Here is a 15920-nt window from a genome sequence, read left to right on the forward strand (position 1 = left end):
ACTGTTATTATCAATTAGTAAGTATACATTTTTTGAGCCTTTTTAGAGAAAATCATATCATTGTTGAAAATTATGCAAATTAACCCATAGCCACGCCCATAGCCACGCCCCCACCGCCACAGGTATGTTGGCAGTTTATGGGAAACACTGCCTCTGCTTCATGCTATGAGGAATCACAAAAGAAGGTAGGATTAAGTATTACTGTCATTTAATCGTGGCATGTGCATAATAACACAAATGTGCAAAATGCATGATATAAATGCTGCTTTGAAGTGTATTTTCAACCGTGTCTGGAAGAAAAAAGCGGTGACGACTTCAAGATATATATTTATAGTAAACAGTGTACATTTTCAAAAGATACATTTTGACACTTTTGGAGAGTTTGGGGGCGTTTTTATTTGCAAACTGAGAACGGCTCCACAAACGAATATCTTGCGGACAAACTCAAAAACGGTTTATAGAAGTGACTGTGAAACAAAATTTACACCAAAGCATATCCAATATGTATTGTCTAGACCAGGGGTGTCCAAACATTTTGATTTGAGGGCCGCATTGGGTTAAAAAGAATTGGGCCAAGGCATGTTAAGTATGTATATATATATATATATATAGAAAGAGAGAGAGACTAAACACAAATGGTCTTTAAATATTATATTAATATTACCGGTATGTATATAATACAATTAATATAATTGGATATTAAAATTTGACTCCTACCTTTTTTACTTCCGTTACGACCTCCTCAACATTTTGTAATCAATCAAAAATATCAAGCAGCTAAAATGTGCCGAACATAGATAGGTGTGCAGAGTGTTTTGCAATTTTTCCATCATGCTTTGTACTGGATTTAAATGGGTGTAATTTTGATTGTCTTTATAGTGAATGGAGTTTTTTTTATAATATCCAAAAAGTTCAGTGACCATGTCTGTTGACATTTTGTGTTGGTTGGATTTTTTTTTTGCACCATGACTAGGGAGGGTTGATTGCATTGGGTCATATAGGTAAAAGCTGCACATTGCATTCAAGACACGAGTAAATAGCAGCATCTATGTAGTCAAGACTTTTAAAATGAATGTAATCTCTCCACAGGTATGATTCTGTAATAGTTTCATGACGTCTCGAGGGTCTCGGTGGACCGCACTTAGCCCGCGGTCCTTGGTTTAGACACCCCTGATCTAGACCACAAGGAAATGCTTTCAATATAGATTGAAATCATCATAGGTCCCCTATCAGGATTAACTCCATATGTATGTTTTAGCATCTTGTTGTTTGTTGTGATGCTAATTCTCTGTTCGGCTAATCGACACAATATGGCTGACAATAATACAACAAAAACAATACATTTATATTTCTATTCATATTTATGGTAAAATCATTTTTAAATACAAACACATCGGATGTCAACCAGTATCACAGAAGGGAGCTAACAGAATGTGCTAAAAATCGCTTCTGATCAGTGGCAGCTTGCCAAGATGTGGTGATGCAACCATCAAGTGGGTAAGGGAGAAAATTGCTTGAGTCACAATATCACAATTAATATCAACAACTACCGGTATCACAAGCGGGAGTAAGGTGCAGGAGAAGTGAACTCTGAGGATGGACAGCGGAGAAAAGAAACTGATACTAACACTGGACACATGTTGCAGCGATATTTGCTACAGCAGAAGCTGTGCATCACAATTAAAGCTGCAAATACAAACCACCAATACAACAAGATAATACAATGCATACAGTTAGTTGTATTTTTTTGGGCAAACTGCCTCTTGCAGCAAAGGAGCATGCATGGCTGACAGCATATACTGAAAAGCCATTACACACACCCAAAACAGCCCCTGCTACATTACAACCTGCCATAGCATACCTTATGTGACGCAGGGCTGATTCTAGCAGCTAACAACACAGCTTCCAAAGTTGTTGATTTTCCGGTTTCTCTACTGCCGAGCACAGCAACGTCCGATGCTGCGTAAGTCTAATGGCGACTGCTCCACACCCTCCCATCTCAAAGTTCCCTCCTGGAGACCGTGCTGCCTCTTCCATCACTCTCTGAGCAGCAAACAGGGATGGGAGGAGTGTGCGGCTTTACGCGAGTAAGGGAGACTCATTGCTGATATCATGCTGTGATGGAGCCTGTTTGTTTGGACGAGACCAAGGAATTGAGTAAAGGAAACTAAAAACTAAAAAATAAGATGAACGATGACAAAACTCAAAGTCAGCCTGCTTACGCTGAGAAAACGCTCGGCATCTTTTTTTTCCCCTCCATCTTGAATACTTGCAAGAGATGCATCAGACAAACACAAATGTGCTTTTTTACGACATATGGAGCTACACTGAGCAGAAGAAAACATGCCGAGGCAGAATCAGAGTTTGCAGGCGCCCGAGCAGATTCTGCTGTTGCCATAGAGACAGTACAGCTGGGGTGATGAAAGAGCACGGGGAGGGTGACGGGGATGGTGAAGATGAGGATAAAGAGGAAGTGACAGTGCTGCATCCTCTCTTTAGCTGTACAAGGATGAGTGATTATTTTCAACATGCAGCACGCTCAAGATCATTTACATTATTTTGGTGCTTTTAACATACTGTATGCCTGCAACCTTCATCGCTATTAAGGCTACATAAAGAAGGGGGAGGTGAGCTATACTTGAACTGCAACTTCATCAGTCAGTAGTGCTGAAACACCGGGGAGAGATTTCAGTCCAGCAGTATTTACACATAGCAACACATTAGCACTGAAAATTTAGGCATTTTGCATAAAATATGTGCATCACCTAAATGATAAATGTTGTAATTGATTCAATTGAAAGTCAAGCTAATCTTGTCTTGGTTCAAATCCATTGAGATGGTTCATATAAAGGCAACGATTGCGCTAAGAGGTTACTTTAAACAGTAGAGTGAAGGCCAATGCAAAGAAAACAAATGGAGGGCAGCCAATACTGATGTAATACCATCCAGGTCATTCATTAACACATGCACATCTCCTGCAGCCTGTGTTGAATGATGTTAGCATGCAGGCTCGTAATTCAGGTTTTCATTACATATATGTATTGTTGTTTTTGAAACAATTGTATTGTTGATCATTTAGGTAATTAGTATTCATTATCAATAGTGCTATTTCTATTGGAATTTGTATTGCTCCATTTATAATGCAATAATGTTCATTGTCATGTTCCCTCTGTCGTATCCCCCCGCAATTTCCCCCTCTGTCTTCCTTTTTTTCTCGTTCTATCTCCTCGTGCTCTGGTCCGGCTGCGCCAAACATTAAATAAATCCATTTAATGAAGTCAAATACAAATAAGGCAACTAGAGACATACCCCACACTTCTCTTTTGTAAAGTAAATCTGTACAGCAGATATGGGCTTCTACTTAAACAATTTGATTTGACTGAGTGGCTGTTCAAGACAAAAAAAAAAGCATGCAGGCGAGCTCTTTCTTTCACAAAATGACAGATGATTTTGGGTACCACAATGTGTTGTCTACTCTGAATCAAACTGCTGAATGTGTATATTTATTCATACAAGCTATTTTTGGGGCAAAATGTTTATACTCTTTGGACACTTGCCCATGTGTGTATTAATTTAACTATATGTATATCATTGTTTTTGTGGCTTACAGTGAGGGGAAGAATTATGATTATTGTGTTCTTTTTCAATAAAGCACAGGTGTCAACTAACTCAAAGCCTTTTTAGACATCATTTACGTGGCCCGTGGAAATAACATCAATAAAGTACTTCCTATTTTCTTACTACATGTATTTGTTCTTTGCGTTTTGATAGAAAAAAATACATGGACCGCATGCAATTGCATATTTTCATGTAATTACAAACAGTGGTACTGTACATTTTTTCCATTTACAGTAATGCCCTGTAAAAACAATAGATTTTATGGTTAAAATAAAAAAAAAGTTGGACATTTTAATTACTTTATCTTTTCTTACTACATGTATATGTATAAAAAGGAGGACTACAATGGCAGACTCGTGCAAAGCTCTTCGGGTAAAACTTTACCATATAAGGACATCTCTGCTGATGTCACAACTGGAAAAACGTCCCAAATTGGGCAAATTCCAAAAAGCTCATTTGGAAGAAGTATGAAGGAGGGCAAGAATGTTTATAAATATCTCTGCAATGCCTCCATGATTTTATTTTAAATTTTTCCAAAAAACAAGTTACAATAGGTAGGAAATTGTGGTTCTGCATAAAAGGTCACCTTTTAGTGGCCTTTCTTGTTTTGCTTTGCCTTGTGTTTACAGTTGAAAAACAATGTCCGAAAAGGAGTAGGAAGAAGCAGAGCTTATGACATAGTCCGAAAAGGAGTAGGAAGAAGCAGAGCTTATTAAAACCTATAGCCCAGGGTCCCCAAACGTTTTGACTTGGGGGCCGCATTGGGTTAAAAAAAAATTGTCCAGGGACCGGGCTGTATATACATACAAATATATATATACACAAATATATATATATATATATATATATACATATATATATATATATATTTCTTGCACTTGCTGCTGCACGAGCACGATGATGTCATGTTATCAATAGGAAACTGCATTTTTAGAAAATATGATTTGTCTGAGCGGCTATAGGAGACACGGAGAGTAACAAGCGGTAGAAAATGGATTAGAAAGGACAGATTTTTAAAAATATTTTTTAAAAATACCGCCCAAATGCAGCTGAGATAGGCTCCAGCACCCCCCATAAAAAATGGATGGATGGAGAATTATATATGTATATATATACACACATATACATATACACACACACACACACACATATATATATATATATATATATATATATATATATATATATATATATATATATATATATATATATATATATATATATATATATATATATATATATATATATATATATATATATATATATATATATATATATATATATATATATATATATTTTTTTTTAACTTGGGACTTTTGAGATTTTGGACGCCCGAGCCGTTCTCTGTGTCACACTGCTGATCATCTGTTCAGTTCCTGTGTTCAATAGGAACACATTATACCATTTTCTTTATTCATAAAAGACGAGGATAAGGCTATGTAATAGCAGAGTTTATAGACATAATGATATGATGCAACCGAGGTAAATATTTTTAGAAGGGTGTAAAGTACTTGAATATTTGGATTCTCCGGCCACAACTAAACTATGATCTCACGGATGATAGCAGCCTCATGTGTGTTTATTATTCGTTTGTTTCTTTAGCAGCAGCATTCAGAACGCAATTTCTGCCACAAATGTGCAACCAGGGACGGGGACGGCGTGGCGTAAGTTGGGAGAGTGGCCGTGCCCAGCAACCTGAGGGTTCCTGGTTTGATCCCCACCTTCTACCAACCTAGTCACATCCGTTGTGTCCTTGAGCAAGACACTTCACCCTTGCTCCTGATGGGTTGTGGTAAGTGCCTTGCATGGCAGCTCCCGCCATCAGTGTGTGTGAATGGGTGAATGTGGAAATAGTGTCAAAGCGCTTTGAGTACCTTGAAGGTAGAAAAGTGCTATACAAGTATAACCTATTTACCATTATATAATGATATTATGCAATATAATTATTTCAGGCGGATAAAACTTTTTTCTTATCTTTTTTTTTTTCCCTGAGGGAACTCTCCTGAAGGAATCAATAAAGTATTATCTATCTATCTGAAACATTCAGGCTGATCCAGATACCAAAGGCATGCACACACTGTAAATGTGTACGTATTACACTGCAACAGGCCCATATGCTGACCATTACTAAGGACATTGAATCTGAATCAATTTAGAATCTAACACATTATAGAATCTGCAGCATTTCCCCACATCCTGAAATAACAGGATTGATAGCAAATATGTTCCAATGAATGCAATCTACATTAAAATTAATAAAACAAAAAATACCGAACTGATTGCGATTAATTTGTATTTGCATTTTTTTTTTCTTTTCAGAAAGCAATCTCTGCCACAAATCCGCAACTATGTGAATAAAAACACTGCAAATTTTAGACGGATATAACATTCAGGCTGATCCAGGTAATGATACCAAAGGCATGGACACACTGTAAATGTGTATGTATTACATACACTGCAACAGGCCCATATGCTTACCATGACTAAGGATATTGAGTGTTAATCAATTCAGAATCTTAACACATTAAAATCTGCAGCATTTCCACACATACTGAAATAACAGGATTGATAGCAAATATGTTCCAATAAATGCAATCTATATTAAAATGAATAAAACAAAAATACCTAAGTGATTGCCATTAATTTGTTTTTTTTAGGAAGCAATCTCTGCCACAAATGCACAACTATGTGAATAAAAACTCTGCAAATTTCAGACGGATATAACATTCAGGCTGATCCGGGTAATGATACCAAAGGCATGGACACACCGTAAATGTGTATGTATTGTACATACACTGCAACAGGCCCATATGATTATACTGAAATAACAGGATCGATAGCAAATATGTTCCAATGAATGCAATCTATGTTCAAATGAATAAAACAAAAAATACCTAACTGATTGCAATTAATTTGTATTTGCTTTTTTTTTTTTTTTTTTTTGGTATTTGACGTCTTACGAATGGCTTTGTTTGAGAAGAGCGTGAACCTGCAGTGTTATTATGACGCGTGCATGTGTCTGCATGCGAAACAAACGGCGCCGCTTGACACAAATCATTCGCGTGGGATATTGAAATAGCCAACACAAAAGTAGAATCTTACCTTAAAAATGCCGTCCGGTATTAATGGAATGATTTCTTTCCGCAAATAGAAGAGGCGATAACTTAAGCCAGGTTAATTCCCAACGAAGGAGACGCGCGCACGCGCACTGACAGTGGCGGTGGGAGGGGGGCGAAGAGGGGAGGGGGTGGGGGGGGGGTTGCTAGCTAACATGGCTAACTGTTGCTAGCATCGCAAGGAGGGAGAAAACACACACACGCACACACGCCGACCTACCTTCAGCTCCAGTCCGCTTCTCGCTGTCATTTAACCGGCCTCCGTGTCATGGCGGACCCCGGCGGGCGTTCTCATGGTCACGGCCGTGTCGTGGCCGGGGTACGACACAGCTGACGCGGGGTGACAGCGCCAGGAGCGAGCGGCTCAGCACTGTCATGAACGCGCAGCTCAAGCACAATTAAAATGTAAAAAAAATAATAATAATAATAAAAATGAAGGACTAGTTTAGTATTAGTGTCGCACTAGTAGCTAAGAGGTGTGTGTAAAGGGGGTGGAGTGGTTACAAAAGGTATACTTTAGCACTTCCATCCACTAATGCGATGAGGTCATGGTTTAGAAGCCGGGCGGGGGGAGAGAAAGAAAAAAATAGGAAATATGGGGTTGACGTCATCTTCAGCCAATCAGCGCTCGCTGCTCCGGGGTTGAATGACGTAAAGGTGTGGTAGAGGATTAAAGTGCCTGCCCGCCTTTTTTATTTTTTTTTTTATTTTTTATTTTTTTAAAGGAGACACGTTTAAGTGTGACGACTGTCAAGTATGTCATATAATGATAAAGCTTCAAAGATAAAAGACATACAATTACATGTTGCATATCAGTGTGCTATTTTTACTTTAGTCACCTCATGTAACCTAATAAAAATAACATTGACACTATATCGCTGCAACTAATGATTATTTTAATAGTCGACTCGTCAGCGATTTTTTTTTTTGTCAACTTATCAAACAATTATTGCTTTTGTTCTGCGGTACATGTCTTTTTTAAAATTCTTCATTTAAAATGAGGACTGCAAATATTAATGAAGATATAAATAATAATTACATATGTCAGGTTTTAGTTTAAAGCTAATTTCCACCTGTAGTGCCCAGACAAGTTAAGTTAAGTTAAAGTTAAAGTACCAATGATTGTCACACACACTAGGTGTGGTAAATTTGTCCACTGCATTTGACCCATCCCCTTGTTCACCCCCTGGGAGGTGAGGGGAGCAGTGGGCAGCAGCGGTGGCCGCGCCCAGGAATAATTTTTTGGTGATTTAACCCCCAATTCCAACCCTTGATGCTGAGTGCCAAGCAGGGAGGTAATGGGTCTCATTTGTATAGTCTTTGGTGTGACTCGGTCGGGGTTTGAACTCACAACCTACCAATCTCAGGGCGGACACTCTAACCACAAGGCCACTGTGTAGGTTGGTGCATAAATAATCAAATAACCTTAACGTCAGCAATAAAAACACAGAGAAAAGTCAGGATCACCACCACAAACTCATTAATATGTTAATGTAATTAAAGAAGAGTTTAAAAAAACAGGTAATTACTTTAAAAACAATAATCAAATGAAAAATAAAAACAAAAAAGTGATTTATATTTTTATATTTTTATTTATAAATGAAATTGTAAATGGGTATTTGGTGGGTAGATTTGAGTTTGAGTTTGAGTTTGAGTTTATTTCGAACATGCAAGCATACAACATGATACATCACAATTTCCAGTTTCTTTTCAACATGTTCGAAAAGGAGTAGGAAGAAGCAGAGCTTATTTAATCCTACCCCTTTTCTTTACATAACAGTTGCAAAACTTTTTGTTCACTTCCTGTTCACAATTTTTTCACAATAAACTCCATAAGTAATCACAATAAAAATAAATAAATAAATAATAGTAAGAATTTAATAATAATAATTGGTGAAGTAAATCATATTTCATATGATGGGATAAATAAGATTACTTTAAGAATGAATGAATGGATGAATGAAATAAATTGAGAATGTTTGTCATGGTTCTTCTTCTTTGTACTTTGTAAACACTTTAAGTTTGAAGAGTTTCTTGAAGTGTATCATATTAGTACATTGTTTGATTGCTTTGCTTAATCCATTCCATAATTTAATTCCACATACTGATATACTGAAGGTCTTAAGTGTTGTACGTGCAAACAAATGTTTTGAAATGTATTGTATTGTACTGTATTTGTATATTGTATGATAATGTATATTTTAACTGTGGGTCCCTGTCCATAAGCTGTGTGCTTCTAGGGATGACATTTTTGCAGAACAGAGTCTGATATTAACAAAAAAAACAATAATAAAATACTGTCTGTAAATAAATAAATGAATTAAACACTGCTTGTTTTTTGTCTGTTGTTGAGTCAAGTAATTTTTAAAACCTCTTACAGCAAATGTTATAGTAACAAAAGAAAAATAAAGGTTTAGTGTATTCCACAATATATACCCACAGTGAAAAATACATAAACAGACTTAAAGTGCAATGCGTCCTGTAAACATGATATTCAGTGCAAAAAGTTTTTTTTTTTTCAACACTCTGACGGTTATTTAGCTGCATTTGTGATTGAAAGAAATAAAAGTGTAGACCTGAACATTCCTGGCATCTATCAATTATTATTTTATTAAGTGACTTGTTGACAATAACACATCAAATTGTTGTTTGTATAATCAATGTTTTTTTAAATTTTTTATATTATAAATGTTTATTATGTCGATTAATCGTTGCAGCCCTATTGGGTACTTTATGTACAAAGTGAGAGAAAACAAGCATGTGTTATTGTTTAATATATGCAATGTTACATGTAGTGATGATATAATGGTTAATTTGTTACAAACATGTAATAGTCAACTAATAAATTGATTAAATACCTAGTGAAAGTCATTGTTTGAAAGGGAACAGAAAGCAGTTTATAATACCCGATTTTCTTTTCTGTGTTTAAAATGTTGTCATGTTGTTTATAACAAAGAAAAGAATAAAGGAAGATACTGACATATAGTATACTAATGCAAGAAAAAGGGGCGAAACAAGTGTACAAAAACAAAAACTAAAAACCAAATGAAATAAAGCAAAACTAAATATTAAATAAAAAAACTAACAATTAAAAATATTAACGAGTATACATTTCAGATGTAAAATAAGTTGGACAAATATTGTATGATGTAAAACCTCAACTTACGAACTTAATGGGTTCTGTGACAGAACTCCAAGCACCTATACGTCAAATGAACATCTCCCATTGCCATGAATTGAAATCAATTTAATTGGTGCTTGCGTGCACCCCAAAACAGCACAATTTTAACATGTAACATGTCATTTAAAAGAAAAACTAACTTTTAGATAGGAAATATTGTATGAAAAACAATACTAACAACTACAGTAGTTTTATGACATAATGTTATAATAATGTTCACAGAAGAAACTAGAGCTCTTAAACTATCATGTAGAAAGCTGGAACGCAAATGGTGTGCGACTGAAGGTTTTCCATCAAGCATGGAGGGATAGTTCAATAACTTATAAACACGCTCTTACCTTAGCCAAAACTAATTACTACTCCAATCTCATCCACCTCAATAAAAACGATCCTAAATATTTGTTTAATACAGTAGCATCGCTAACCCAAGAAGGGACTTCTCCCAGTAGCTCCACCCACTCAGCTGATGACTTTATGCAAGTCTTTAATAAGAACATTTAACGCATTAGAAAGGAGATTAAAGATAACACGTTCCATCTTCAACTGGGTTCTTTTAACGCAGATACGAATGTATGTACAGATATTAGCCCTCTAAAAATATCTCTCTTTTTGAAGAAATAACATGAGAGGAACTCCTGTGACTTGGTGGTATGGTATTTTACTGTTTTTTGTCATAAAAAAATACAATCATGTGTGCTTACGGACTGTATCCCTGTTGACTGTATTGATCTAAATTGATGTATAATGTAGGAACCAGAAATAGTAATAACAGAAAGAAACAACCCTTTTGTGCGAATGAGTGTGAATGAGTGTAAATGGGGGAGGGAGTTTTTTTATGGTTGGTGCACTAATTGTAAGTGTATCTTGTGTTTTTTATGTTAATTTCTTGTGCGACCCGGTACCAATCGATCCACGGACCGGTACCGGGCCGCGGCCCGGTGGTTGGGGACCACTGATCTAGAGGCGTGTCTAAATGAAATCAAACAATGGATGTCCAGCAACTTTTGCATCTTAACGCTAAGAAAACGGAAATGCTGATTATCCGTCCTGCTAGACACCGGCACCTATTGAATAATACCACCTTAACATTTGACAACCAAACAATTACACAAAGCGACTCAGTAAAGAATCTGGGTATTATCTTCGACCCAACTCTCTCATTTGAGTCACACATTAAGAGTGTTACTAAAACAGCCTTCTTTCATCTCCGTAATATTGCTAAAATTCGTCCTATTTTGTCCACCAGCTACGCTGAGATCATTATTCATGCATTCGTTGCGTCTCGTCTCGATTACTGTAACGTATTATTTTCGGGTCTCCCTATGTCTAGCATTAAAATATTACAGTTGGTACAAAATGTGGCAGCTAGACTTTTGACAAGGACAAGAAAGTTTGATCACGTTACGCCTATACTGGCTCACCTGCACTGGCTTCCTGTGAACTTAAGATGTGACTTTAAGGTTTTACTACTTACGTATAAAATACTAAACGATCTAGTTCCATCTTGTTTGCTGATTGTATTGTACCATATGTCCCGGCCAGAAATCTGCGTTCAAAGAACTCCGGCCTATTAGTGATTCCCAGAGCCCCGAAAAAGTCTGTGGGCTATAGAGCGTTTTCTATTCGGGCTCCAGTACTCTGGAATACCCTACCAGTAACAGTTAGAGATACTACATAAGTAGAAGCATTTAAGTCCCATCTTAAAACTTATTTGTATACTTTAGCCTTTAAATAGACCCCCTTTTTAGACCAGTTGATCTGCCGTCCCTCTTTTCTGCTCTACCCCCATCTTGTGCGTGGAGAGATTATCACATAGCCACGGAGGAAGCGCTAGCTGTTCCAAGTTGGAACCGGGGGTGGACCACTACTCTGTTGGTGACGTCTCTGCGCTGCTGACTTGTCTGCATACAACAGGATCCCCTGCTGGCGCCACTATGGACTGGACTCTCACATTATAACGTCTGCACCCGCTGTGGACCACTCCTTATGCATCAATCGTTGAAGTCTCGGCCCTCCGACGTGTCTACATGCAAGAGGATCCCCTGCTGGCCCCACTATGGACTGGACTCTCACGTTATTAACCATATCCATTCTGCATCTCTTGCACCAGTAATCCAAGGGGGGTCCCCACATCTGCAGTCCCTTCCAATAAATATATATATATATACACTACCGTTCAAAAGTTTGGGGTCACCCAAACAATTTTGTGGAATAGCCTTCATTTCTAAGAACAAGAATAGACTGTCGAGTTTCAGATGAAAGTTCTCTTTTCCTGGCCATTTTGAGCGTTTAATTGACTCCACAAATGTGATGCTCCACAAACTCAATCTGCTCAAAGGAAGGTCAGTTTTGTAGCTTCTGTAACGAGCTAAACTGTTTTCAGATGTGTGAACATGATTGCACAAGGGTTTTCTAATCATCAATTAGCCTTCTGAGCCAATGAGCAAACACATTGTACCATTAAAACACTGGAGTGATAGTTGCTGGAAATGGGCCTCTAAACACCTATGGAGATATTGCACCAAAAACCAGACATTTGCAGCTAGAATAGTCATTTACCACATTAGCAATGTATAGAGTGTATTTCTTTAAAGTTAAGACTAGTTTAAAGTTATCTTCATTGAAAAGTACAGTGCTTTTCCTTCAAAAATAAGGACATTTCAATGTGACCCCAAACTTTTGAACGGTAGTGTACGTATATACTCACACGTACATATATGTAGCTTTGATGTAGCAAGCTACTTTTGCCGTGTAGCTTGCTACAATTCTCTGGGGATATTAATTGAGAGTAACTTGTAACTTAGCTTACTACATTTTCCAAGTAGCTTGTCCATCAGTGGTAAAATCACTACTTACTTGTACACAAGCCATACGAGGCAGCTGTATTGATGAGAAATATTTGAAATATCTGTGCGATGAGGTGGCGACTTGTCCAGGGTGTACCCCGCCTTCCGCCCGATTGTAGCTGAGATAGGCTCCAGCGACCCCCTTGACCCCGAAGGGAATAAGCAGTAGAAGATGGATGGATGGATGGATTTGCGGATGTTCGCACGCGCGGGCATACTCAGTAGCGTTGGGTAGCAGACATCGTTGGGTATCAGTTATCGACAGAAGACCGGACATACCAGGTGACTGCTTTGGGACACGGTTCAGATTTTCCGAGGAGACTCAGCAACACAAACCGCCGAAACTCCATTGAAAATGTGGGCTTTTGGAATTTAGATCGAGAATAAAAATATAACAGCGCATGGTGTTAAATCTAACAGCAAATTTAATCCAAGCCTTTTACCAATCTGTGAGCAGTATGAACCACACAAAAATATATAATTATGAATCATATTCGGTACTGTACCGCCTCTAAAAAGTAACAATCCCAATAGAATGGCAAATGACACAATATGTTACTGCATATGTCAGCAGACTAATTAGGAGTCTTTGTTTGTTTACTTAATACTAAAAGACAAGTTGTCTAATATGTTCACTATTTTACTTAAGGACAAACTTGCAATAAGAAACATGTGTTTTGTGGTCCCCTTTATTTAGAAAAGTATCAAAAAGTACAGAAAAGTATCGAAATACATTTACTGCAATTTTCTGGTGGTTAAATAGATTACACAACTTCCTTTAGTGTCACATGACGTGGGTTCAATTCTTGGCAGTGTCATTGTTATTATTAGACGTCAACAATTGTCTTACAAGAGGAGTCACTCCATACTCGGTGGTGGTATAGAATACTATAATAGCTACACCTGACCCTGGTGCTTTTATGGGTGCCACCGCTGAAAAAACTGCTGTTTTTACTAATAAATTGTCAACTGTGTAGTACATGATAGTACCTTGAATCAGGGCGCCTCTTATTCATGCTTTAACTTTAATTTAGCTAAATAAAAAGATATATTTTAAATGAATGTGATGCTGGTTGATAGTGCATTATGATGAGGCGTTCATTTACATTCTTCTATACTGACATCTAGCGGCGGGTTGGGTAACTTGTTTCATTTTTTTTGAGGACCTCTATACAATAAAATGGGTTTATTGGTGTTATAGGTGTGTTTGCAGGACAGGACCAAGACACAAACAGTTTCATGAAAATCTATTTTTATTTGAACGCAAAAACTCCAAACTTAAAGCAATACTGTAGCAGAAGAGAGGAATACTGATTGCTGTTCTTTAATGTATGTTGACAATGTTGCTCAGAATGAGATCATGTAAGCAACAAAAACAAGCAAAGTAACAATGACTTAGTCAAGTACAGTGGACATAATCACAGGATTATGTAAAGTTGCCTTTTTTTTATTCTCTGTCTATAACCTACACAGATCAGATCAATTGTCTATTAATGCTGCTGAGATGGTTTGTAACTGGTTTAGCTGCCTTGCACATGTAGCAATGTGGCTGATAATCAAAGATGAAGACCGTGTTACTCAGTCTGAGGTAAAAAATGATGCAATAAAACAATAAAAGCACATATACTGTAGTAAAGCATATTAAAGCAAAGCCTAAACATAATCATACTACCAAAGATTGAACATCATCTTTTTTTGTGTACTGGGTAAGGTATCTTAGGCAGTTGTCACATTTTGTCAATTCTTGCAATATACATTGTTCTATATCCACAGTATGAGCTACATACATGTCATGGTGGAGATGGAAATGTACACAAGGCATCTACACAAAAAGGATTGTATCAAAATGTTCTAAAAATATCTCTGGTTCACAAAAAGCAAACTGTATCAAAAGCATTGGCCGAGAGCAAGCAAATATGTTAGGCTTTAAAACTTTTACACAACGAAAAGCAGGACAACTGATCACTTTGATTGCGGACCTATGGAGTCCCATAGCACATGCAATCCAATAAACGATACCAAGAAAAGAAACCAAAGCTCAACATAAGAGAGACAGCCTTAGTTGCTCTATTGTGCTTCATACAGTTCAGGCCTGACCTTTCTATACAACAATCATGGGCGTCTTTACGGATGTGCTGGAGCTACGATTAAGAGAGCAGAGGCTTCACAGAGAAACCCAGAAGAATATGACAGGGCTCTACAACTGTCGGCCCGGGGGCCAAATCCGGCCCGGGAGTGATACTAATTCCTAAAAACACTTGCGTGCTCCTTTTCTATAGAGGAACTTGGATCACCGTAAACACATTAGCAGATCCTAACCTTGCTAGCAAACATCAAACACTGGGATCCAAACTTGGGAATTACATAACTGAGGTGTTCCTCAAGGCACCCCTTTAAGTCCTCTCCTTTTTTTAAGATTTATGTAACTAAGGTGTTATTTCAGATGCAGTCAGTAGAGTACTCATTTGTACAACATCTTTAGTTAAACTAGTAGTGTTCCTCAAGGTTCCCTTTTGGGGCCTCTCTTTTTCTGCATTTGTGGTATTCAACTGGTGGCCTGCGAATTCAGTTTAAAAAACTTGTGACTCCCATCTCTGCAGATTTTTAAAAACACTAGAACCGAACTGATCTTTGACTAGATATTTTGCAGAAAGTCAGTAAAAACAGTTTGGACACACCTTCTCCTCATTCAATGCGTTTTCTTTATTTTCACGACTATTTACATTGTAGATTGTCACTGAAGGCATCACAACTATGAATGAACACACGTGGAGTTATGTACTTCACAAAAAAGGTGAAATAACTGAAAACATGTTTTATATTCTAGTTTCTTCAAAATATCCACCCTTTGCTCCGATTACTGCTTTGCACATTCTTGGCATTCTCTCGATGAGCTTCCTGAACCTCTTGAAGCTCATCTAGAGAATGCCAAGAGTGTGCAAAGCAGTAATCGGAGCAAAGGAGAGGCTATTTTGAAGAAACTAGAATATTAAACATATTTTCAGTTATTTCACCATTTTTTGTTAAGTACATAACTCCACATGTGTTCATTCATAGTTTTGATGCCTTCAGTGACAATCTACAATGTAAATAGTCATGAAAATAAAGAAAACGTATTGAATGAAAAAGTGTGTCCAAACTTTTGGCCTGGTATATATA

The 15920-nt window shown here is 37.3% G+C and overlaps 1 protein-coding gene across 3 annotated transcripts in view; it reads right to left on the reverse strand.

Annotated features, from left to right (window-relative positions):
* Nucleotides 1–7305, reverse strand: part of dusp8a (dual specificity phosphatase 8a) — a 73282-nt gene extending 65977 nt beyond the window's left edge. Inside the window, exon 1 of one of the 3 annotated variants that reach the window (XM_062035193.1) lies at nucleotides 6955–7305. The gene's annotated coding sequence lies outside the window, so the exon portion shown is untranslated. Of the gene's footprint in view, nucleotides 1–1861; nucleotides 1997–6720; nucleotides 6844–6954 lie in introns of those variants that run through there. The other 2 variants (XM_062035194.1, XM_062035195.1) reach the window with 2 other exon arrangements.
* Between the last annotated feature and the right edge of the window lie 8615 nt (nucleotides 7306–15920).

The sequence above is a fragment of the Entelurus aequoreus genome, linkage group LG24, assembly GCF_033978785.1.
Source record: "Entelurus aequoreus isolate RoL-2023_Sb linkage group LG24, RoL_Eaeq_v1.1, whole genome shotgun sequence".
Lineage (NCBI taxonomy): Eukaryota > Metazoa > Chordata > Actinopteri > Syngnathiformes > Syngnathidae > Entelurus > Entelurus aequoreus.